The following is a 27347-nucleotide window of genomic DNA, read 5'->3' as shown; positions in this document are numbered from 1 at the left end:
CTTGGTCCCTGCCATGTTGTCTTAGATCTCAAGCCCCATAACCTGGACATGGTCATCATTAACTCATACTTTTTTCTATTAATTTTACTTAGTTGCAATGATACTAGTTGCACTCTGCTTTCTTCTACTAATATTTTAAATGATAAAGTGTTTAATGAGGATAAGGGTCCTTTTCTTTTTTTTGGCCACACTGTGTGGCTTGCGGGATCCCCGACCAGGGATAGAATGCCGGCTCCCTGCAGTGGAAGCATAGAGTCCTAACCACTGGACCACCAGGGGATTCCCTGTAAGGGCCTTTCAGACTCTGATATATTATGATAATTGCAGGGAAAACATGCAGGTATTAGGCAAAGCACTATTTTAATTGTACCAGAAGTACAACTCAAACTAGAATAAGGAAAAATAAGAGGAAGATATTTAATGGCTCCAGGCTTCAGGGCTCCACAGTTTGAATTTTGTTTCCTCCTGTGGTTTGATCTTATATTCTCCTTGATGAAGTTTGGCTTCCCATATGTGCCAAGGGAAGTTGGCAGGTCTGGATTCACCTGCTTCAGATTTTCCAGTGGAAAAGAGAGCTGCCTCCTTCTAATGTCTGTATATCAACTCCAGAGATGAGCTCTAACTGGTCTTGCTTGGATCATTCTGTCCCTTTCTTGGTGTGTTGGGTTATATGATTGACAGTCCTACTATATTTCTCTTCTCTAGAACTTGCTGTTGGAAGCAGAGGCTGATTGACTGCCTCTAGTTACATCTCTGAATCACACCAGGTCACATTTTCACTGGGTTGCTCCCAGCCAATGACCAAGCACAGTGGGAATACTCAAACCAGACCATTTCTGTCTCCTGAGGGATTCCTCTAATGGGCTTTACTGAGTTCAGAGACACCCTCTCCCCACTCCACACTGGCCTGGCTGAGACTCTCTCAGAACTGCACTGTAGTCTGATGTCCTTCTACCCAATTCTTCCTTCCCTTTCTCCTTTTATAGATGTCAAACCTGCATCATGGTCTACACGAAGTTTCTCCCTGCCTATTTCTACTGTCTCCTTCTTCGTCTTTCACAAGTGTTTCCTCCATTAAACCTCTTGCTTTCTAATCCCGACTTGCTGTCTACTTCTGGGAGGATGTAAACTGATTCAGATTCGAATCACACAGAATGGGGATGAGATGATTCACCTAAGGAAGAGATGTCAGGTGTACGAAAGAAAACACATGCCCACTACAGGCTTCATCTTTGGGTGTCTGTCAAGCATGGATCATGATGTAGAGACGATATAGAGTAAGTGCCAAGGTCAGAGCAATTAGGCCAGTTTCAAGCCCTCAGGTGTATTCTAGAGGAGACGATATTCCTAAGGGACAGTGAAGTCTCTAAGGATCAGGATAAAGACATCACATCTTGGTTTTTGAATTTGTTAAAAGGGATTACTCTAGATGCTCATTCAGACTTGTTACATGTGTTACTCTGAGCCCTCAACAGACATCAGCCATACAGCCACTTGTGTTACTAACATTACACTACCCACCTGATGTTTCCAGAGCCTGTTTTGCTTATTTTTTTTTTATTTTATTTTTTTTAAAGATGGCAAATGCAGGTCTTTTTTTTTTTTTTTAATTTTTATTTATTTATTTATTTATTATTTATGGCTGCGTTGGGTCCTCGTCTCTGCGCGAGGGCTTTCTCCAGTTGCGGCAAGTGGGAGCCACTCTTCATCGCGGTGCGCGGACCTCTCATTATCGCGGCCTCTCTTGCTGCGGCGCACAGGCTCCAGACGCGCATGCTCAGCAATTGTGGCTCACGGGCCCAGTCGCTCCGCGGCACGTGGGATCCTCCCAGACCAGGGCCCGAACCCGTGTTCCCTGCACTAGCAGGCAGACTCTCAACCGCTGCGCCACCAGGGAAGCCCTGCTTATTTTTTTAATTAAAAAAACAATAACAGAGAAGTAAAACCTCCATCTACTCATCATTTGGAATTGACAAAAGCTAATGTTTTGTTACATGTGCTTCATATTTGTTTTTTGGTTGTTGTGCAATGATTCTACTTTTTAAGGGGAACTTTATCAGGAACAAGAAATGCAGGGATTTTGGTGGTGAGTGAACAGAATTCTTCCACTACTTAGCCTCAAGATATCCACTCTGTAATGCCATTGATTTTCTTGGTGATAATCCATTTGGCATTCATTATTTCTTTCTTTTGGGAAAATTATTTAAGAGCCTATTATTAACATGCTAGTATTCTTGAGAGGAGCTACTTTTAACTTTGGTCATTTTTTATAAGCTCTTCCATGTGAGCCACTGATTGGCTCTGATTTCCACCTGACCACTTGCTGAGAGCAAGACAAGAAAGGGGCAGTTCACTTTCAGTAAATTTGGAGGTTAAGAGCAGAGATGTTTGTACCACAGTGTGCTGTCTCCACAGACCGCCTTTGAGGGCCACAAGGTCATGGGTGTGAACTATGGGGGCCACTGGAGGGACACCATGAGGTGAAGGAATGGGGAGATTGAAGAAGAAATGAGGGAAGCAGAGGTTTTTTGCTTTTCAGTTTTGACAAGGACCTGGCTTGGACTCTGTTTGCCTTTGCAGGAAAATCTGCAAGAAGTAGTGACATCCGGAGCAGGACAGGTGGTCACAACTTCCCCTGCTTCTCTCTAGCCAGAAGGAGGCTAATGTCCAGCCCCTGGTGAGGCCTACTTGATTCACCAGTCAGAGCATGATGATCTGAGTATCTGTGCCAACTCTTCTGCCGGGTCAAGCTGTGAGACCAACTGTTCCTTATTTTCTAAGCATTGAGCTGCTTATGAACTTTGCTCCTTTGTTTAGAAATTGTATCCAGGGGCTTCCCTGGTGGCGCAGTGGTTGAGAATCTGCCTGCCAATGCAGGGGACACGGGTTCGAGCCCTGGTCTGGGAAGATCCCACATGCCGCGGAGCAACTGGGCCCGTGAGCCACAACTACTGAGCCTGAGCGTCTGGAGCCTCTGCTCCGCAACAAGAGAGGCCGCGATAGTGAGAGGCCCGCGCACTGCGATGAAGAGTGGTCCCCACTTGCCGCAACTGGAGAAAGCCCTCACACAGAAACGAAGACCCAACACAGCCAAAAATAAACATAATAAATAAATAATAAATAAAAATTAAAAAAAAAAAAAAAAAAAAGAAATTGTATCCAATCCCTCTCCTCCGGATTTGCTGGATCTCCAAGCCTGAAGTCAAGCCAGCATTGGCTATTATCTATTCCCCAAATCATACATTTAGTAACCATAATAACCACACCACAGTTAGAGCTTCCCTTCTTGTTTTCAAGGGGTTTCTACATATTCTACCTGATTTGATACTAGAGGGCAGATGTTGTCACCTGTTTGACAGGTGTAGGCCTGAGGTCCAGAGAAGTTAATATAAAGCCAGTGTCAGAGCCAGTAACCCACCTTCAACATCTTTATCTATAGTTCAGGGATACCAATGTGTTACCTCTTGGGAAGAAAATGCACATTCCTACTTCTTATTGGACAAAATTTAAACTCTTATAGGACTTTTATTTTTAGTTCTTTGTTCTCAAGGAGCCAAATGAAGGAAAAGCGGTGTTGGGGAGGCAGGTATTTCTTCCTCTACTCCTCTTGAGGTCTTGTGGCTAGACTAATAATAAAATTGACATAAGACAGATTAACAGGAGAAAAAGAAAAAAAATTTTATTTTGTGCACACAGAGGTCTCATAGAAATGGGACCCAAGAAGTGGCCAAAGCTGGCAGCTTTAATACTTTTTGGACAAAGAAATAATAAATTTGTGAGGAATTCACAGGACAAAGAAACTTAGGTTTGAGGTGTTTGATTAGTGAAGCATCTAAACCAAGTTTGGGCTTGAGGTAGTAAATTTAAAAAGTAACATGTTTTGTTCATATAGACTTCTCGGCCTGAATTCCCTATTCTAGTGATGAGGGTGTCTGTTTACCTCCAGATGCAGGGAATTCACCTTTCACAGGGGAGATTTATTTCCTGCTTTCAGGGAGACAGAGAGGAGGGTCAGAGTGTCCCTCTTGTGTTGGCTGTTTCTTAAGTAACTTTAATTCAAAATAATCAATACGCCTTTGAGGCATATTATGGGGTGGGCGGCCTGCCCTCATCCCCAAGAGGGGTATTGGCATCGTGGGGCCCAAGGCTATCCACTTGACAAGGCAAAAGTAGGAACTTGTAGGAGTAGACGGTGTGTCTGTGATTTAACAGGAGGAATATAAGAGCAGAAATGAGAAAACTTGAATGTTAATCCTGACTTTTCAGTGAATTAGCTCTGTGACATTTGTTAAACTCAACCTCTCTGAGCTTTGCTCCTGTCATAAGCAAGGGTTTATATCCCATAGAGTTGATATCAGATGAAACATAAAATAAAACTGTATTTTAAATTGTAAAGCAAATTGAAATATAGACATATTTTCAGCATTGTTTTAAATTATTTTTGCATAGAAGGACTAAATAAATATCTCTTGGAAGAACGAATGAAGAAATGAATGAATGACTTGGCTCTTTTGAATACTCTACATCTTCATGAGCTCTTGCAGTCTGTTAGCTTCTCCAATCCCTCCTTCTTCCCAGTGCCCCATTGACTGAGGGTAGATTGTCTTTTCCCCTTTTCCTTTAACTGGATTTCAGTCTGCAAGGCACCTTGATCCCAAAAGTGTGTGTATAGTCACCAACCAGTGTTCATGATATCAGTGACAGCCCCTCCCATGCCCTAAAATACAGGGAGAATACTTTCTGAACCAACTGGCCTCACTTCCCACTCCTGTTCTTCCCTTTACAGAGCAGTGTCTAAGAAGTTGTCACCAAGTTTAGCTAATGATAAAACTCTTAGACACTACAGGGGAATAGACTTATTGATTCAAGAAAAACCTTAGAGCTGGGGCTTCCCTGGTGGCGCAGTGGTTGAGAATCTGCCTGCTAATGCAAGGGACACGGGTTCGAGCCCTGGTCTGGGAAGATCCCACATGCCGCGGAGCAACTAGGCCCGTGAGCCACAACTACTGAGCCTGCGTGTCTGGAGCCTCTGCTCTGCAACGGGAGAGGCCGCGATGGTGAGAGGCCCGCGCACCGCAGTGAAGAGTGGCCCCCACTTGCCGCAATTAGAGAAAGCCCTCGCACAGAAACGAAGACCCAACACAGCCAAAAATAAATAAATAAATAATAAATTAATTAATTAATTAAAAAAAAAAAAAAACCTTAGAGCTAAAAGGGTCCTGAGAGACCATCTTAACCATTCTCTTTATTTTACAGTTGCAACTGCTGAGGTTCACAAAGATGAAAGGGCTGCATTGGGCCCACTCAGCTAGTTAACACAAGAACCACTAAATCCAAGACTCTGGACTTCCCAGTGCAGTGGTCTTTCCACTTTATAATTCTGAAAGGAGGCTGCAGAAAGAGAAAGCCAAATCTGCACTTGAGGCTTTCTTTAGATAGAAGAGTGAATTTCAAAGGTATGTCTCTGTTGCTCTCACCTCCCAGTTTTGAAGACCTCTCTTTAAAAACTTCTTCAGCCTATGCAGTGCCCTTCAGTGCTGTATCCTGCTGAAGCTAACTGTTCTAGGCAGTATTATTTTTCTGATTTATACTTTAGAGGACTCAAGACTTAGTGCTCACCATCTTGTTGTTTGTATACTTTTTAAGTTTTCTTTCATTAGAGAGTGAATTCAGTTGATGACAACCTGGAGAGCTTATTGGGGAAAATCCTAAGGGGTTGATCCCAACTTTGTTGAGTCATTTGGAAACTAAGGGGATTTCCAACCTGGAGTAGGCTGGAAAAAAATCTCAGTGGTCATTTTTTTTTTGGAGGGTGTCTTTTTTTTTTTTAATTGAGGTATAATTGACATACAACATTATATTAGTTTCAGGTGTACAACATAATGATTCAACATTTGTATACGTTGCAAAATGATCACCACAACAAATCTAGCCTACATCCATAGCCATATACAGCCACAGAATTTTTTTTTCTTGTGATGAGAACTTTTAAAATCTACTCTTCTTAACAACTTTCAAAGATGTAATACAGTATTATTAACTAACTACAGTCACCATGCTGTACATCAGCAGTCCCCAACATTTTTGGCACCAGGGACCGGTTTTGTGGAAGACAATTTTTCCACGGATGGTGGGGGGCGGGGGATGGTTCAGGCAGTAATGCGAGTGATGCAGAGCGGCAGATGAAGCTTCGCTTGATGGTCACTGACCTCCTGCTGTGCAGCCCAATTCCTAACAGGCTGCAGACTGGTAGGCGTCAACGGCCCTGGGATTGGGGACGGCTGCTGTACATGATATCCCCATGACTTATTTATTTTATAATTGGAAGTTTGTACCTTTTGACTCCCTTCACCCATTTGGCCCACCCTCTACCCCCTGTTGCTGGCAACTACCAATCTGTTCCCTGTATCTATGAGCTTGGTTTCTTTGTTCGTTTGTTTTAGATTCCACATATAAGTGAGATCACATGGACAAATGTCTTTCTCTGTCTGACTTATTTCACTTAGCATATGCCCTCAAGGTCCATTCATGTTGTCACAAATGGCAGGATTTCCTCATTTTTATGGCTTAATAATATTCCATTGTATATATATATACCACATTTTCTTTATACATTAATCTGCCAATAGACACTTAAGTTGTTTCTATATCTTGGCTATTGTAAATAACACTGCAATGAACATGAGGGTGTATATATCTTTTTGAGTAAGTGTATTTGCTTTCTTTAAATAAATACTCAGAAGTGGAATTGTTGGATCATATAGTAGTTCTATTTTTAATTTTTTGAGGAACCTCCATAATGTTTTCCATAATGGCTACATTCTCATCAACAGGGCACAAGAGTTCCTCTTTTTCCACATCATTGTCAACACTTGTTATTTCTTTCCTTTTTGGTAATAGCCATTCTAATAGGTATGAAGTGATGTTTTACTGTGGTTTTGGTTTGCATTTCCCTGATGATTTATGACATTGAACATCTTCTCTGTAGCAGTTGGTCAGCTGTATGTCTTCTTTGGAAGAAATATCTGTTCAGATCCTCTGCTTATTTTTTAATTAGATTTTTTTTTACTATTGAGTTGTATGAATTCTTTATATATTTTGGATATTAACCCCTTATCAGATATATGATTTGCAAATATTTTATCCCATTCTGTTGGTTGCCTTTTCATTTTGTTGATAGTTTCCTTTTCGTCCAGAATTATACCATGTACTCATAGCATGAGACAATAAAATAGATAAAAAGATCAAACCTTGGATTTGAATATTGTAGAGTAGCATGCAGCTAGTTGCTAAATTTTTCACTTTTTAACTCTCTGTGTATATTTTGATTATTTCACTTCCCATGCCATATTGGTTGGTATTTGTGTATCACCTGGTTATGACTCCACCACCAGGCTATACTGTCTTTGTTGTTGTTGTTTTTTAATTTTAAAAAACATTTTCATTGTGGTAAAATACAGATAACATTACCGTATTAACTATTTTAAAGTGTACCATTCAATAGCATTAAATATATTCACATTGTTGTGCAACCCATCTCCAGAACTTTTTTCATCTTGCAAAACTGAGACTCTATACAGATTAAACAACAATTCCCCATTCCACCTTCCCCCTCCAGCTCCTGGCAACCACCCTTCTACTTTCTGTTCCTATGAATTTACTGTGAGTTACTCTATATAGCTCTTGTAAGTGGAATCATGTAGTGTTTGTTTGTCTTTTTGTGACTGGTTTGATTCACTTAGCATAACGTCCTCACGATTTATTCATGTTGTAACATGTATCAGAATTTCTTTTAAAGTGAATTCCCTGGTGGTCTAGTGATTAGGACTCCACGCTTCTACTGCAGGAGCCACAGGTTCGATCCCTGGTGGGGGTAAGTTCCTGCATGCTGCATGGCCAAAAATAATAATAATAATAAAAATTTCTTTTAAAGGTTGGATAATATTCAATTGTATGTATATACCACATTTTGTTTATCCATTCACCCATCGATGGGCACTTGGGGTTGTTTCTACCATTTGGCTATTGTGAATAAAAGTGAAACATGCATGAAGTTAAAAAGTCAATGCATTTCTAAAGGGCTTATAATGTCCTCATCCTTATCTCTTTGCCCTATAATCACGCTCCCCAAAGGCAGCCTTTTTCAACTCTTTTAGTTGTTCTTCTGGGCCTTGAATGCATAATCCTAAATAATATGCTAATGCTGTTATTTCTTGATTTATCTGTTTCAGTCATTATTATTTTGTAACTATAGCAAAGGTTTAGCATTCTTCAACCACTCTCTTCTTTTGTTCCTCCCATTCTCCCAATATAGTTACATAAATATGTTTCGTTTATTCAATACAACTAAGTGTCATTTACTTCTGATCTATATATTGTAAATAAGTTATGTTTCTTTCTTCTTTTTCCAGATTTAATAATTGCCTCATTTTAAAGTTTGGTCTATTTTCTATAGATTTTCTATATGTCTATTACTAATTCTTCATATAATCCAATGGCTTCATAGTACAAGCTTTATTAGAGTCAGATATATCAGACAGCTCATGATTTCCCTGTTTTCCTGGACATGCTCCTCCTGGAGCCCTCCATTCTCACACTCGTCCAATCTAGATGCATTGTTTTCTAACAGGCTCCACTGTCTTTGAACTGAACTAGCTGCTTAGCTTTGGGAACAGTGTTGGCCAGAAATTCGGTTCCTCGCTGGCCCAGGTCTGGTTTATTCATCTTTTGAACTTCTTTTTCAAGTATACTCTGGAACCCAACCCTCTAGCTAGGCCTGGAGGTGATGGGTCAGATAGGTGGCATGGAGAGAACACTGCACAGACCTCAGTTTCTTCATCTCTAAAATTAGAATTATAAAGTTTATTTCACAGAAACCTTCTGAAAATCAATTGACATAAGGTTTATGGAATCACTTAATAAATGGGAGAAGTAAAAGGTGACATTACTTTTTTGCAGGAAAGAATAGAACAGTTAATGCATGTGACATCCTACAGTACATGTTGGCAGGTACACTGATCTATAAGCTTCTCTTGTGTGGGAGCTTGGTGGGTGCTAGTCAACGTTACATTTTTGGTTCCCTGCATTGTGTCTGACACATGATGTATGGCTGAAGAAAATAAATTAGTTTAGTAAGAAAATAAGAAGTCAATGCCAAAAGACATGTACAGAAAATAAGTCCTATGGAAGTTCACAGAAGTGACAAAATTCAGTTATGTGGAGATACGTTACAGCAATTTTTGTGTAGGCTTAATTTAAGAAAGAACTTTCTAAAAATAAAACTATTAACTATGAAATGAATTGTCATAAGATTATCACAAATGGAGGTAAGTTTCTTACCCTGGAAGTATTCTAGAGAAAGCTAGAAAAATGACCTATCAGAAACCTTCTGTACTACATGTAATAAAAATATAATAATCTAGTACTTGTGTATGATACCTACACAATTTAAAAGTAATTTTACATCAATCTTTTCATTTGATTCTTACTATGATTACAATACTGTGAAAATGATAATACATCCTAAGCACTGTTCTACATATATTATTAATATATTAATTATCATATTATATTAATTGTGTATTAATATAATATATGTAAATTCACTTAATCCTCAGAAAACCTTGTGAGGCAGGTCATTATTTTTATCTTTATTAGACAGACAATGAAACTAAGGCAGGAAGAAGTTAAATAACTTCCCTAAGGTCACATAGCTTATAAATGGCAGAGCTGAGATTTGAATACATGCCATAAAAGCCAGTATCTGTGTGCTCTTAACTATTACACCTTGTGGCCAAGAAGCAAACTCTGATGTCTATCTGGCCCTGGCCTAATACAGACATGAGTAACGTAGAAACACCAGAGAGTGATAGCCCCCCCCACAAAGACTGCAGCCGACCCTCAAGGCCAGGTAGTTTTTGTCATGCTGGAATGCATATCCAATGTTGCTAGATTTTTTGAATTTTATAAAACATCATTTAGTTTTTAAATGTAGCAATTAAGTAAATATGTGCTTTCATATGTGTGTGTGTATGTGTACATATGTACCCATACGCCTGTGTATAAATGTATGTATATGTATATCATGTATATTAACAGTGTTCACATTGAACAAACCTGTGGGCTGGGTTTGGCTTCCCTGCTCCACAAGCATGTGACCCCTGACTTCACTGAAACCTAGGGAAACCCCATCTTTCCTGACATGCAAGAAGAGGTTAATTGAATTGTTCAAGGTGTTAGCAGTTAGTTGACTCTGGACATAAGGAAAACCTGGCTTTTATCTCATTATCATGTTCATTCTGTACCATAATTACATAAAGAGGAGGTGAAGGAAGGAGTAACTGAAGGGGGGTTGTCCCTCCTTCATGTGGAATATATCTCAACATTTCTGTAGTAGATTAAATTGGCTTTGTTATTCTTGTCATTGAGAGATGGAGTCTAATTCTGCTCCCCTAGTCATTTGCTTTGTTTGACCCAAAGAATGTGGCAGAAATGATGTTCTGGGACTTCCGAGATTAGTCATAAGAAGGCTTACAGCATCTGCCTGGACCTTTTGGTACACTCGTTGTTGGGAATGATTTCTCTGGAACCTGGCCACCTGCTGCGAGAAGCCCGAACCACACGGAGAGACAAAGTGTCAGCTCTCTGGCCAACAGCCACAGCTGGGCTCCCAACAATCCTCCAGAACCAACTGCCAAGCATCCTGCCCAGGCCTCAGAGCTGTAAGCCAAGATACCATATTGGATGTGAACCCTTCTTCTTCAGCTGCCCCATTTTATGCCACATCGTTCAGAGCTCACCTCCCCAGTCCAGCCTCTCCTAAATTCTTGACCCACAAAGCATGAGCCAAATAAAATAGTCATTTCAAGCTACTACATTTTGGGGTAGTGTGTTGCACAGCAGTGGATAACCTGAACAATACCTTTAATTAGTCTACTCAGGAAAATACTCCAAAGCTGCCTCCTTCTCTCTGCCCACCTTACCTTCAAGTTCTACTGTAGAAATTTCATTTACTGCTGGGACGTCACACAAGCCTGGTTGTTCAGAGAAGTCATTTTTGTAAAAGATGACTTGGGAGTTTCCATTTTCATATTGAAAACATTTATCACTTGGACACAGCTAACAGGTGGAACCCTCAAATAAAGGGGGTGTATGACATATTAGTGTGTGTTCCTGGCCATAGGATTTATCATCCCATCTCTTGTGGGCCTTTGGAAGACAAGTAGAGTTGGGAGGATGAAATGACTCCAGGCCCTCTTAGGGTCCCACCTGGATTCACAGTGTTGATTAGAAGCGACTGTTGTGGGAAGAAAGAACAAAGTGTGGTCCCAGGGTTGCTGTGTCTGACAGTCTGACACTTGTGGATGTGCCAGGCAGAATATGTTTGTATCTACCCAGGTGGCCCTTCATTTCATCTCACCATAAACAGTGTGCCAGTGGCTGAAGGTATAAAAATAAACAAATAAGCCTCTTGACTCAAAAAGCTACAGACTAAAAAGGTATGTATGTATACATACATATATACATACATCTCCTTTATACATACACACACATACATATACACACATACACACCTTTTTTACATATATACATACAAAATAATATACATTTATTACTTGGGCTGAACTTTGTAGAGTATAAACAGGAAACGGCTTTGTTATTATCATTTCCTTCAGCATGCTTTGTCTCATTTCCCTTCTTTGCCTCTTGATGACATCTTGGGCAGATTCCATAGCTGTCCAATTCCTTTTACTTCTTTTTGACAGTGTAAAGTCCCTTTCAAGCATTCAAAAGCCTAATTCTGTCCCTTTTAAAACTCCAAGGTCTCTTTTAATTTAAAGCTTTTCTTATTCACTCAGAGCATGTTAACTTGTGTCTTGGTGACCACGGGTGGGTGTGGGGGGTGGAAGTCTGATCTATTCTTTCTTCATCACCTTTCCCTGTTCTACTTCATCATCCTCCAGGGTTGGGGGTGGAGGCCAGGAGAGGTAAGATCAGGTTTAGACATTGCAAGGATAAGGGAGGCAACAACCACATGGTTGATGGTTTGTAAGGCCGGCATCCATGCCCTCGGCTGTAGCAGATGTCCCGATGCTGCGGGAGGCACGGTGTAGGTTGTTCACAGGACCTGCTGCCCAGTGCCACCACCCCACCTCCAACATGGGGATTTCTGCCGTGTGGTTTCCTAATACAGGGGCCACACTCTCTGGATGACCCTTGGCAACTCCTTTCTAACACCAATCCCTCTGAGATCAATCTATAGGCATGCAGCCCTCTTGGGCAGGATCTCATCCAGTTGCCTCCCACTTGGCCATCCTCTCAGCCTTGCACTTGGTTCTCAGGAAACTCTCATACACTTGTCATGCCCAACACTTTTCTGATGTGCCTGCTGCCCTCTCACTGTCATCCTGGGCTGCTCTAGGTATCCCGATGCCAGAGTCCTCCAGGGTGGGAAGCAGGTTTCAGTCTCTGTGTCCACAGATGTCCCCAACTCAATCTCTCCCAAGAAAGCTTACTCTGTGTTTCACTTGGATCCCTGGCTGCTGTGATGCCTGTGATTCTGTGGCAAGATAAGCATCCTCCTGGGGAATAGGGTTCCAGTTTCCCCTTCTTGCAACTATACCCAAGATCTATAAATAATGCTCTTCGAGCACTTCCTTCAGCCCCTTGGTTGAGAAAAGCCAACTACTTTCTATTCATTTACTGAAACTCTTTCATATTTCTAGAGTTCTTTTACAGCCAGGATGGCTTAGTGGTCTTCAGCTTCTCTTTAGAATGTGTGAGTACTTCTCTGTTGTCCTCAGTTTTAGCCTAGATTCTGGGACAACAGGACACACCCCATTAAATACAAAATATTCTGAACCACATTGATAACTGTTAATGGAGCCAGACAATAATCCAGTTCAAGGGGAGGAATGGCAGGAGGGCCTCAGGCGGCCAGGCATCCAGGAGGAGTGAGCTCTGGAAGGACAGTGAGGAGGAAACTCTAGGCAGGGGGGTGAGAAAAAGCCTGATGAGAGAGAGTTTGGTGAACTCAAAGCACAGCAAGTTGGCAAGTCAGGTCTGTGGGGGAGGGAAAGGGCGTCAGGGCTGCAAAGCTACCTGGAGCCAGAGCGTAGGGACATGGGGCCACTGAAGAGCCATAGGAAGGGGGGTGATGTGATATCCTTGCTAGTCAGAAGGTGCCTAGGACGGAGAGCAGGAAGAACAGTTAAGAGACTTGTGCCAGGCCAGATGAGCAATAACAAAGGCCTGCTCTAGGCAGGATAGACTTGGAGAGGAGGGCTGGTTAGAGAAAGATCTTCAGTTAGAGTCTGGAAATTGGCTGTGTGGAACTCAGGGCTGTGAGTGGAGGTAAAACCTTGTCCAGGCCCCTCAGGTCATCCCATTTACCTTCAAAATTTTACTCTCTTACATCTTGCTTAGTTATCCCGTTGTCTTGTGTTCTTGAATCTCTTCACCTTCTATGTTCCCCTCTAGAGGGGTAACAGACAGTGATAAATAGTTGGCAGACTACTTATTTGGTGGTGGTGGTGGAGCAGGTTCACATCCTATAGTAAGAGTGAAGCAGGTATCTGAAAATGCTCTATAAAGCTCTAACCTGAGGAAATGCAGGGAGCTCTTATTTTTAAACAGATATTGTTTGTAACTCATTTGGCAATAATCATGAACTATCTCTGACATTTCTTCTCTTGTTATCTAGAATTGTTATTTAAGTCTATGAATCCACTTGTCCCATCCCTTGGGGCTCTGCTCTTTGGTTTCCAAGGTGACAGCTATCTAGCTAGCTAGCAAGTAGATTAACTCATGCTAAGCCATTAGTTACTACCATAGCAGACAACTCTGAGTAATGCCATGCATTCTGAAACCTAGTAATATTCAGGTTTCTTTTAGAAGGAGAAAAAAATTCAGACCCAAAGTATTGACCTAGATAATTTTAAATTATAACATTAATTAAATAAGTATGTAGACTATTTGAGTGTGACAGATATGTTTCTTTACTTTATGTACTTTAGTTCAGATTGAATAAGACCCTCATCCTGCCAGGCCAGCAGGAAATTGAAACTCAGTCTTATTAGGGCTCCTTGTAGCTCAGCTGACACATCTACTAAAGGCTGTGAAAAGGTCTTGGGAGCGTCTTAGGCAGTGACAAAGCATGTAAGCCATTGGCCTTATTAGAAATCAATGAGATGGCCTCATCCAAGTTCTCAAGGCAACTTAAAGTCTACTGCTCTGCTCCCTCTGGGCCATATTTGGGGCCCAGAAATTGGACCCCAGATTCCTAGTATCCATTTCTCCAAGGTACACCAAGCCTTGTCCTGAGAAGGAGTAGGACATGTATCCCCTACTTGAGGGACCCTCAGAGACTTATCTCCTCCCAAACTTGGGTAAATCTGCCATCATTTTCTCTACATCTTCCTCTATCCCTGGTGAGAACCTTTGCCTCCTTCCTTACCCTGCTGGTGTACTCAGCATATCTCCTAAATAAGTGAGGTCTTTACAAAAATCCCTGTATGATGTGGTATTCTAGTAGCTCCACTTATATTCCCACAAATGTTCCTGATGTGAGAGAACACAGCGCACCTGATTAACCTCTGGAACAAAAGTGGTGAGCAATGTAGATGGCAAACAACTTAACATCTCGATAAATTCTCCTACCTCTTGTAGATAAAAGTAGATATGTTTTTTAATGTCTTTAGTTTTTAGCACAATAATAAACATAATAAAGTTATTAATTAAATAGAAACAAGTACACAACCTAATAAAACTTACATTAACAATATTACTCATATGTGATGATATTTGAGTAAAGGTTTTTCTGGGCGTCACTATGGCTCTGACTGCTATGGCACACCCCTTTTGAAGTCAGCATGAGTGTACTATTATGTGTTGTGTGATGATGACTCAATTTGCCCACAGTTCTTCTGTTTCAGCTATTGTGACCTTTTTTCATACAAACAGCTGTGATGCTATTTGGAATTCACATAGTGCCAAAATTATTATTTACATAATAAATATGCTGTACTCTTTTTCCATTATTCTGGGACAATTAAAAATTAAAGAAGTACCAATTGGTACCAACTCCATCACCAACACAACACAAACTTGAACACAGAAATCATGGGGTAATATTTGGTTATTTGGTGGTCATTAAGATAAGCCTATGTATATTCATCATTTTAAAAACAACTGAAATGTAAATAGACAATTAAGAATTTTTTGGATTGAATGCTTTGAATTCTAGGCATCTGTCTGTGAATCCCAGTTCTGTGGAAGTCAGTTTGAAAATACTGCTATAGTTGCATGAGTATGAGCTCTGAAGTCAGAGCTGAATTTGAATTCTGCTTCAGTTTCTACATCTGCAACATATGAATGGTGATATCTGTCTCTGTATTTGCTAGTGCTTCATAACAAAATACTACAAACTGGGCAGCTTAGAACAATAGAAAGGTATTATCTCACAGTTCTGGAGCCTGGAAGTTTGAAATCCACATGTTTGTAGCCAGTGCTGCCTCTAAAGAAACTAGACAAAGCTCTGCTCCCTGACTCTCTCTGAGCTTGCAGTGTCCTCAGGCATTCCTTGGCTTGCAAGTGCATCACTGCAATCCTCCATCTTCACATGGTATTTTCCCTGCATCTTCACATCATTTTCCCATTGTGTGTGTCTGTCTCTGTGTCCAAATTTCCCCTTTTTATAAGGACACCAGTCGTGTTGGATTAGGGCTTGCCCCTAAAGACCTCATGTTAACATGATTACTCTGTAAAGACAGTACTTCCGAATAAGGTCACATTCTGAGGTACTGGGGATAGGACTTCAACACATGTTTTGGGGGACACAATTCAAAACATAGCACCTTCCTTTGCTGGTCTGAGGATTTGAAGTAATGGATCGGAACTGTCAGGCTCACGTAGATGCTCAATAAGGAGCAGTGGTATGTTCCTAACAGGATGGTTCACTGCTCCTCCCACAGACACACTTCACGGCATATTTACATTCAGCACACTGGCTGTAGTTTGGAATTTCTGACACTGCAGTGTGTCAGTGAGAGAAAGGCCTTTGGCAACAGATCAAATTCCACCAAAATGTTTATGTCTACTCAAGACTCAGGCTGACAGATTTCGTTATCTACTGTGTTAGTTTTCAAAAATCACTTTGGACCAGATTGTGAGTCTTTTGATTGCATTCACTACCCTGTCTCCACAGTCCAACAGCTGCTTAGTGAATAACAGCCCCTCTGCACTTCCAAGTTTAAGCTGTGAATTTCTTTTGCGTCAGAGAAGAAGGCTGCTATATATTTATTTTCTTTACTTTTTTTTTTTAGTTGGATTTTGGGACTGAGTCTGATTCTCCCATAAATGAAGGAAAGTAATGTCAAGTGAGAGGCAGTGAAATGAGGGACTCAGAAGACTTTGAAAGGAAGGGAATATGTGTGGTTTGTTGTCATTTCTGTGTCCACCTGTGTCCAAGATTTTGAAAGTCTCTGCATTTTAATACTGGGTTTTCATATTCTGTGCAGATTAGATTCTCAAAGAGAACTCTGAACAGTGGCCTTTGCTTCATGGACATAAAAATTTTCTTTGTGGAGTCTCATGCACATTAAAACAAGGAATGGAGCCTGGCTCATCAGGCTGGCTGAGGGTTTTTATGTGGTGGAGGAAGAGTGGGGGCACCAGCATTATAGAGTGCCCTTTCAGGTAGATACACATTTGACACAAGAATGCTGAGTTATCAAGTTTCCTCCAAGGGCAATCATATATCTTGAGTATCCAGAGGCAAATTATATTTGACATTTCATTTAAAACCTGAGACATCTTGATGCTAAACCGGAGTCTAAGAGTGCTAAAGCATGAAGCCATTCAACTTGACAGAGAGGATGTTTCTATTCCTATCTTACCTGCATGGATAATAGACAAGTGCTGATAGCTCTTCCTTATTTCATCCAGATGAAATCACGGAGTAAGCTCTCTGCTGAAATGACAGTAGCTCAAAGTTATTTCCTCTCTGGCAGCATGAAGGGTGCCCATCTGGAGCCATTTAGAAGCTGTGTTCTGGCTGGTATTATTTATGCAGTGGGTAACAAAGCTATATTTACTTGGCTCACATTCCAGATTGAAGAGGTATGAGTGTGTGTGAGTGGGAGACATGTGAGCAGGCCCATCCGATGACATTTTCTCCACATGTAGGGTCAGAGGGGGAGGAGGCTGGGAAAATTGCCTTTAACTCAGGGTGGTGATGATTCCTATATCTTCTTCATTTTTATGAGAATTTTATACTTGTCTATGTGGATTTGGGAAGGAGGGCAGAAGGGAGAAAAGGTGCAAAAAGAATGATAGTTTAGACTAGTATTTTCCAGAGGCATGGAAATAAAATAATTTATCAAGTAAAAATAAGAAAAAATGCAGATGTATTATATTGCATGGTGGTATGTAACATATATACAATTCATAGATAAAGAAATATGTGTGTGTTGAGAGATGATGCTCAAATATATATATATATAGATAGATAGATATCTATATCTACATATATCTACATAGATATAGATATATATATCGCCTTTTTTTTGTACTGAGGGGAGTACATGGTCAAAAAGCCAATGTCCTACACTGGTTGGCATGTAATAAACCTTAGGAAGTTATAATTACACAGTCAGTTCATCTTGTAGTCAATAATTATTTTATGAATACCTAGTCCCATAATAGAGAAGAGGAAGAGGAATAAGCTGGATCCCAAGTGAGTTGCTGAGGGCAGGGCACACACCTCCATCTTTCCAAGCCCAGTGTCTGTGTCAAGCCTGCCAAGGAGCTGGGGATCAAGAAGAGTGGCAGAGTGAAGAAGTGAGTGACCAAGTGAACAAATAAATTACAAAGTGCTCTGTCAGACTGGAGCTAAGGGAGAACTCACAATGGACTGGGCTGCAGTGGTGTCCGAGAACTAGAAAGAAGGGCAAATTTACGAGATGGGAATTCTTATTTTATTTGTGAACATCTACAGATGCAGCCAGTTTCCACTTCAGAGGCCTCAGTCAGGACCTATGCCCAAAACGGGCTCCTTGAAGGATGAGAACCGACACATCAGTCCCTCCAACACTATCCATCATGATACCTCCCTGCTCCAAGCTGTTCTTTTTGCCTCATTTATCATCTCTGTTTTTAAAATATTTCTGTGACATTACAGCCCAATGTTAGAGCACAAGTAGAGTTGTATTGCTAAATTTTAGAGAAATAAACCCCAAACCAGCACATTTTCATCACGCAGCAGTGACCGTTGTTCACACCTTGTTGCATATCCATCTATGCCTATCTACGACGTTTCACACCAAAGTGAGATCATACTGCATATGTTGTTCTGCAACCTGCTTCTTTTTTCAGAAATGATGTCCACCTTTTTATTTTATTAGATGGTAAACTCATCAAACATTCTCCCAAATGACGTTCAAGTAACTTTTACAGTTGGTTTCTCCAGGATTAATCTAAGACCACATGGAACCAGGCAATGTCCTCTAAGCAGTGGCATGCCATAGCTGGCTCCGACTGTGTGCCAAAGATTTTGTGAGCTCTTTGATGTCACACAAGTACCCTGAAATTACCTTGGTGGGGCTGTTTACAACATGGAAATCAGCAAACACCGCAAATCCCTATCACTCTGGACTGGGTGTGAAACATTTACCAGCACACCTTTGCCTCTGGTATCTTTTAATCCAGCATAACACCCCTGTCGCTTTTTTTGTATGACACTGACTTGTTAAAAAGAACAAGTCAGTTGCCCTGTAGGATGTACTACCTTCTGCCTTTGTCTGGCTGTGATGTAATATAGCCCACATATTTCCATTATACTGGAGGTTATGTCAAAAGGCTTAATGGATTCAAGTTAAACATTTCTGGCTTTCAGTTGATTTTAGGTATATAATATTGTAGTTTTCCAGAAGACACATAATATTTGGTTGACCCATCATTAGTGATACTAATATTGGCCTCTAGATTAAATTTAATAAGGGCAATTCAGTCCCTCCATTGTAAATTATGTTTTTCTCTTGGGACTAGAAAGTAATCTGTGTAGTATTACTTTGCACTATATGAATGTATTACTGTACAAAACATTCACCTACTGGTTTTGACACCAATTGATAAACCTTGCCTGAAGCAGTTAATTTAATTAGAGTTTCTAAAATGTTTTTACAATTCCACCACTCCTTCATTTGTTAGCTGACATTCCTATGTAAAGAAGAGCTTTCGCTCACCAAGTGGGCTATTTTATTACCCTGAAACCCAATTCCTGCCAGAAAGGCAAGATAAATGATCAATTCTTTTCCTTTATTTCCCAATCTTCAGAGAGGAGTTGTGTTATTACCTACCTCTAATAGTGACAAATGAGTTTTCTATGACTTTCTTTTTTATAGTATCGTTATGCACTCATTGATTCTTCATTGATTCAATCTGTTTCAATCCACTAAACTCATTATTCTCTTTTGAGGTCTAAATTGTCTCAACTTTGACCAGTGGTACCTTCTCCATATTGGCTCCCAGATGTTTGACATAACCCCATGAATCTTTGCAGGCACATTTGCTTTCTGGCAAAAGAGGTCCCAGATTTACCTGTTCCCTTTCCCTCGTAGACTGGAATCAACCATTTCTCTAAGGAGCCTTGGTTTCTTTCCATGGAGAATGGTAATAGAAGCCACAGCCTGGGCACAAGGGCTGTTAATTGCTGTTGAGATTACACCACTTCAAGAAGTTTTCAAAGTGTTTAAATATATATTTAAAAAGTCATGAGTTAACATTTATAATTTAAATTAAAATATTTACATCAGAGTGTTTTCACTTTTTCTTATTTTATATTTGTGTTCTTTGTTTTACACTGAAATTTTGATTAATAAAACATAATTAACATAATAATTTGTTTTGATATGCAATATATTTTTAAAAGTTTGAAAATAGCGATGCCAGTTTTAAAAACAAAGTGGGTTTTTTTTTTTTTTCTTGTTTTTTTTTTTCGGTATGGTTCTTTTTTCCTAAGAATATCTCATAATGTATGATAATATTATAATATCATAAGTATTCACAGTCAAAATACTGTGTTTTCAGGAATTCCCTGGTGGTCCAGTGGTTAAAACTCAGCACTTTCACTGCCATGGCCTGGGTTCAATCCCTGGTTGGGGAACTAAGACCCTGCAAGCTGCATGGCCAAAAAAAAAAAAAAAAAAAAAACAAACAAACAAAAAAACTGTGTTTTCAAGTCCTTTCAGTGAAATTTTTTCACTGTTACCAATTTGATATATAGATAGCTTCATTTGTTTCAATTTGAGGTGTTTTTCTAATTTAGTTTTCTTTAAAAGTTAATATGTCTATATAATTAAAAAGTCAAAACAATATATAGTGTATATACAAAAAAGTCTTGCTTTCATTTCCCCCTCACCAATTTCATGTAATCATTTAAAAGCTTCTGGTTTATCATTTCAGTGTTTCTTTTTTATATATATTTTCCCCATAGTCCATATACAACATTCTGTGTCTTGCTTTTTGTTATTATGCAGTATTTATTGGCAATCTTTCCATATCAGTTGGTTCATGAATATTGTCTTCATTCTTTTATTCCTCTGCAGAGCATTCCTTCTTGAGGGTCTCTCACAGGTGGTGAAGGGAGAATAAAAGCAGAGGGGAGTTAAGAAAGCAAAAGCCACACCCCATTGCTTGTGGGCATCACAACAAAGCCAGAACGAGGCAGAGTGGGAAAGGACAGGGTTATGCCAGGGGGGAAGAGAGGTGTGCTTTGGACTGGATAAAGTTTTCTCAGTCTCCACAAGACATCTGCCTTCCTTCTCAGAGGCTAAAAGTTTCTCCAACTGATTCCTCCTTTCCCAGTACAATAAGGTTCAAGGCTGTCTGTGCTGTAGTGAGCCTGAAAATGAGAAGAGCCAACATTTTTTAGCAGGTATCAGGGCCTCCTCCAAAGGGATCTGGTGACAGATGAGAGGGTGGTGAGGTCAGGCTGCGTCTCCTGTATGGAAGGAGCCTGAAAACTGACCTCACTGAACTTGTTATTTATGATCAGGTTTTATGTTTAATCGATAAAAATGGGCTGATACAGAGTATGGGAAAACAAAGGTCATAGCTATGTGCACTTATTACTTCATTCATTCTTTTATTCAACATACATTTATTAACTGTCTACTACTTTCTTTTCCTTTTTTTTTTTAGTGTTTCTAAGAGAATTCATTATCCCATCTGTAGTATTAAAATATTAGCAAGGAAGTATGTTTCCATTGAATTACTCAACAATGTACTCCTGTAGTAGAGCCAAAATAGATGTACACACATCAATGGTTATCATCAAAATGTAAATATGAACACAGCTGCATACATCCCTCCCTTTATACTTCCTTCTGCCCCTCTGCTGCCAACATAATGAACAAGTCCTGACTCAGAGATGGTTTAACAATTCCATGTCCTAGATGCTGCTTTTCTATCAATTATTTTTACAAAGATATTTACAAATTGGTTAATTCACTAGCTCTACTTTTTATCATACATTGTCACCTCAGGATGTTTAAAAAGCTTAGATATTGCAAAATAAAGAATGAACTTTGTTCATAATAAACACAGGCACTTTACAAAAATGCACATGTAGACCTATGGTTGTAACCTAAACATGTCTTCTCGATATGGAGATACTAGCCAAGAGCCCTTCCCTTCATCCTTCTTTTCCCTCCTCTATCATTTCAATGGACAGTCTGCTGTTTTCTAACAACTTAGCTGGGCAAAGTAAGACATAATCCAGTTTTAAGGATCTGCTAGTATAGAGCAATGGCTGCCAGCTTTTTAAATCTCACATCCCAGCACTAAACACTTTTTGACATGCATTCCAATTATCCTTACTTATTCATAACACAACATACTTTGCTATTCTAATATGAACATTATAAAATGTAGAAAGAAATTATAGAAATATAAATAGAAATTTTAATATTTTCTCCCTTAGAATGGTTTTATAAAAATTATTTACTACAATACCAATGTGCTATGGGCTATTGAAAGTGGTTGGCCATCCAGGTAGAAATTAGGCCAATTAAAACAATTTGTCAAGGCTCTTCTTACCTGGGTATCCACATACCTGGATCTTGCCTCTAATGTTAACATGGAGTTGATTAGTTCAACTAAATCAAAGGGATCTCTTATTTTGTTAAACTAAGACTTAAAAAGACAATAAAAATTATTTTTGCTGGGGGAAAAAAATGACTATTTGCAATGTATATCACCTGGTTAAAAGCAAAAGGTCCTGAAATTGGTCCCCAGTTCATCTGTCAGAGGAACTGGTAATGATCCTAACTGGTGTGGTTAAGGGGCCAGTTCGCGTCCAGGCTTTATTTTTTTCTGGATGCACCATAGTATTCTGGGTAAATGCTAGTGCATCTTGCTCTTGATTTAAAGGCACTATTACTAAGGCATAGTCTATGCTTATACACTTGCTCAAAATAAAGCCTGTAAATACTGAACCTCTATTAGTTGAGTTTGGTGAAGGGTTTTTTTCCTCTCCAGTGGTCTCTAAGAATTTCTGCCTTCAGCTCTGTGATGATGCAATTTTACATCCACATACATATACTTATAGAGTGCCTGCTTTTCAAGGAGGAAAGACATTAAGCCAAATTTTTTTATTTCCTCAACCATATTATGAACAAAACAATTGTTTTCCTTGCCTCTGAGGTGGAAAGCCTTGGTTGTCTCCAAGTTACCCAAATATGTGGGGGATAAAAGTGACTGAAATTATGGCATTATTTTAAACTGAAGATCAAATCGCAGAACCTTGATACCCTTGGGATTAATGAAAACAAATTTGGAAAGTGAAGTTTTCTTAGGGAGCATTCAGTTGTCCATATGGCTTAAACAGCAGAGAGATGGTGCCTTCATTGGGATGACCATCATGACTCATTATTTGCAGCAGCATCCCAGCATACTTATTGGCTCTTAATTGAGTACTGTGTGATGTATATACATATCCTAAGCACTGTGCACCAGAACCTTGTTTGTAGCCTTTTCATAATTCAGTTGTTTTTCTGTGTGATTATTTTATTAATGTTGGTATTCCCTCAGACCATCTGCTCCATGAATGCAGAGACCATTTCTGATTTATAGTCAGTTTCTGCACAGGAACTAGTATCTAGTAGTGCTAAATACATACTGGTGGAAGGAAGGAAGGAAGGAATGAGGGAAGGAAAGAAGGGAGGGAGGAAAAGACAGGGGGAAGAAGGAAGGAGGGAAGGATCGAATACAAAAAATACAGCACAGCTGTAGTCCTTGAATTCTTGGTTGGGGAATCTTCAAATGTTTTGGAGAGGTCGGTGATTTTTAGTTACTCAGAACCTTCAGATTATGGGACATGAGTAGGGTGACCATAGCTCTGTTTGCCTGACTCAGTCCTCATTTGCTCCTGTTGACCTGGTATAATTATTAATAAAGTCTCTTTTCAGTCTCAAAAGTGTCCTGACTAGCAGAAAATTTATATGGTAACCCTAGGCAGGAGGATGTAAAAAATGGGATCTTTTATAATTTAGCTACCCACTGGCCACTCTTAGCTGACCCAGTACTTTTCTGATTTCATAAAATATGAACCCAGGCTGCATCCCACAAAGCTTTGTAGGGGAGGAAAAATAATTTCCCCCCACCCTCTGAGTTCTTGACTGAGACTCCTGTACTAAAACATATTAACAAGAGAAAAACAAATAGAAGTTTATTAGTTTGTGAATCATGGGAAGTACCCAAGAAAAAATGAATAGCTCGAAGAAGTAGCTTTAGAATTCAGGATTAAATACCATCTTAGAGAGAAAGGAGGGAGGACGTGTAGGCCTCTTAGGGGAGAGTAAATTATTTTGGAAAGATTAATGGGCTCTTAGAATAGATTGAGGGGTATGACATTTTGTGACAAAGTGTGTCTGGGTGTGGTGTCGACTTCTAGTCTCCTCTCCCATGATAAAAGTCAATCTTCTCTGGTGGATGAAACTCCTGGGAAGGGGATTTATGACAATTGAGTTCCTTTTGGAAGATCTGTCTTTAGGCAGATAAGGGGAGTTCAGAGAAACCATCACCCTGCAGTTGTTTTTCAAGTGCTTATAGCTCAAAATAATTAATATTCCTAAATAACATATTTTGGGCTAGCATATTCTGCTATCCTTCAACTTGTACCTCCTTGAACTGACCCCATGTGCAGTGATCTAAAAAGGCCTTTGAATCAAAATACATCATTTAACCATTTTTTGATTCTTCCAAGGTACAGGATCTGGCTCCAGTTTGTTGGATACCAAACAGAAATGAAACACCTGGAAGAAGTGATATGTTCCAAGTTCCTTAGTTAATGTCTTGGTTCTCACTAGTTTGTGACTTTTTGCAGTAACTAGAGTGTTTATTTTCACTCCTTGATAAGAGCAATAGAGAGTGAAATGGGAGCTAGCAGTGTAATTTGGGTTGATTTGGTCTGTACAATACCAAAACATTAGGACAAAAAAGAAACCCTTCAGTGAATTATCTGAATGTATTGTTTATGTGACATCCATCATATAGATGTGGGATTTGAAAACAGCCAAAATATTCTGATTTTCTACTGTTTATCCGTTTTTGTTTTTGTTTTTTTTCACCATCCCTAGCTATTTCCCATTTGGCTTCATGCTTCCTTTGGAGGGACAGCAGGGTCAGATCTGCCAAGTGTTCAGCTGCAGCTCATAGTGAAGAGAATTAACTCTCGAGTAAAAATGAAACTATAAGCAGGCTGTTTAGATCCCTGTACACTCTGAATTTAGATCTAAGAGGAGGTTGTGTGTTTATCACACCCTCATTTTGGTGATGAGGAAACTGAGGCTCAGGGAGGTTAGATGACTTGGCAAATGTCACACAGCTGGTGGCAGAACCTCTATTTCATTGTGCTGCATATGTAGAGTTCAGAAAAAGCACTTTCCACACTCTGATTTCTGTTGCACTCAGTGCTGAGCGGAAGTCAGAGTTCTTGCTTCAAAAGGAGTGTGCCGCAGCAGAATAATCCAGGAATGGCACAGCAGGCTCTGAGAGCGATTTGCAGCCAGCATGTGAAATTTGGGTGTCTGGCTGAAACTGACCTCAGTCAATCACTGGCTCTTTCTCTGGCTGTTGGGAAGGAGGTAGCATAATTTTTTTGGTTGTTGCTTTAGTTGTAGTTATGGGTTGATATTTTGAACAAATACACTTTTTTTTTCTTTCAAATCTTTGTTTCTGGTAAGGTTAATTAAACTGGGCACTTGATTTGTCATATCTAGCATCAAGGAAAGATAGAGGCTCCTCCCTTCAAATCTACATGTGGTTCTCAGCCCCTGCTATTTCATATATCCCAGGCCATGTGGTTCATGCATCTTAATCCTGTAATTATTTGAAAGGATTCCAGTAATGTCTACTTATCAAAGATCCCTGGGATTCATACCATACCCCTGATTAGGGGTGGTTAGTGAGGATTAGAGAAATACCTGATATCAAACTCTTTTCACATTTTCTTCTATATTGATTGTCCAAAAGGTGATTATTGTGGCTGCTTGGCTGGCTGTTCTCATTAGGAATCCATTGATTGTTGGCTGGTTATGGTTCCACAGGCCAGGCTAGATGTGCTGCATTTGATTCATAGTGTGAGGAGACAGATAAGAAAAAGGAAAATTAAGGCCAGCATTTTATCATCCAAGCTCTGGTAAAACTATTCTACCTTCTGACTACTTCCCCAGCTCCCTCCCCAAAGAAACAACATTAATTAGTGTTTTCAGCTATGCAGCCTTTGGAAGCAATACCCTGGATCTACTGAAGGCTGCATTATTAAAATTATCTGCTGTGTCTGTCCTTAATAAGGTCAAAGAAGGAATCTATGAAAGCTGATTCATCACAAAGGCCCTGGGGATGCACACTTCTGAGAAAAGCAATTTTATTTCCTGTTGCAAGATAGAACTGGGTTGCAACTCCCCTTGCTTATCAGAAAGGCAAAGCCTAAAGAATCCACGATTAATTTGGAGAAAGGCTTAATCGCTTCATCTGGCCTTCTTCATGAAGGTTTCCTCATGACCAGGCAACATATAGGGGATGCAGTGGTGAGGGAAGGTTTTAACTCTTTAAGCAAATGATAATTCCTCTCAGGAGATTCTTGTCAGAATAGATTTCCCTCTGAGTTCTCAGCTTATATTTTTTTAATAGTTATTCATGCCACTGTATTGGCAATGCCCCCTTCCCACCATGATAAAATCGCTCCAAAGAAGATTGCTACCGCATACATTCAGCAGGATTTAGGAAGGCAAGATGCTGGGAAGAAGAATTGATTTTTCCTCTTTCAATAGAGGACAATGATGGAGACATTGGCCTGTCTTATAGCACAATATCTTCAAATTACTTCAAAATTGCACAGGATAGTCTCCATAATATCCTCAAAATGTAAAAGCTCCTAATTTGGTATTTAATTTGTGCTTTCTGAAAAAGAGTTGTTTCTTATTTCTACTGAAAAAATTGTAGTTCTGGAATTTTGGGGACTACCAGTGTAGGAAAACTGTTGGTGTTTGGCCCCATACACAGACACATAGTAAGTATCAGTGAATATTTGCCAACTTGTGGATAGTTGCCAAGATAAAAAGTTAAAATTCCCCAAGAGTCATTTCAATACAGCATCCATTTACAGCAAGTAACTTCAGCTTGATCTTTAACATATTTCTTAAATAAGTGTGCCTATATAACTGTGGAATCTGAGCACTGGAGTTTCTGCAAGCTCCCCCTTCACATCAAATGCAGGCATCAGCTGAGAAGTCATCATCCAGCTTCCAGCTGTGGGCTTGTGTTAATTTTTTTCCATTTCCAGATTTGCAACGATATTTCTTAGAAGATGTGCAAAGTTTTGGCCTCACCCCTAACCAAGTAACAAGAGTATTAATAAAATGAGTGGTGAGGTAGGTTCTTTTTCAAAGCCTTGAAAATTGTATTTGATCCCTCTTGGCTGAAAATGTTGTGGAAAATTTTGATTACTAGGTCATGTCATGAAGCTTTTTATTCATCATACCAAAAATATTTATATAGCAGTTTCTAGTGGGTTCTGGGTTCTTTGCTTGGGCTTAGAAGTATAAAGATAACTAAACTGTGGCCTCTAGTCAGCCAGTCTGATTAGATTAGTAAAATGTTATGGGACATAGAGGAGACAAAAAGATTTCCCAGTTGGATGTGCCACAGAATCCAAAAGATCATAGTCTACTCTGGAAAATTTGGTCTGCTTGTAAGTGAGTGGCTGGAAGAGAGTTTGAGAACTAAAGATGGGCCAGGCCATTCAGGACTTGATACGTCAAACTGGAGAGATTGGATAATTTGCTGTA

General features: G+C 39.8%; 1 long non-coding RNA gene across 1 annotated transcript in view; it reads right to left on the bottom strand.

Moving 5' to 3' along the window:
* Positions 1 to 5835: 5835 nt before the first annotated feature.
* LOC309639216 overlaps positions 5836 to 27347 on the bottom strand; it is an 800045-nt gene continuing 778533 nt past the window's right edge. Inside the window, exon 3 of the long non-coding RNA XR_014251521.1 lies at positions 5836 to 25619. This is a non-coding gene — a long non-coding RNA (uncharacterized lncRNA). The remainder of the gene's footprint in view (positions 25620 to 27347) is intronic.

Source organism: Balaenoptera physalus, assembly GCF_965194825.1.
Source record: "Balaenoptera physalus genome assembly, chromosome: 12".
In the NCBI taxonomy this organism is placed as follows: domain Eukaryota; kingdom Metazoa; phylum Chordata; class Mammalia; order Artiodactyla; family Balaenopteridae; genus Balaenoptera; species Balaenoptera physalus.
This window is presented reverse-complemented; position numbering and strand designations above follow the sequence as displayed.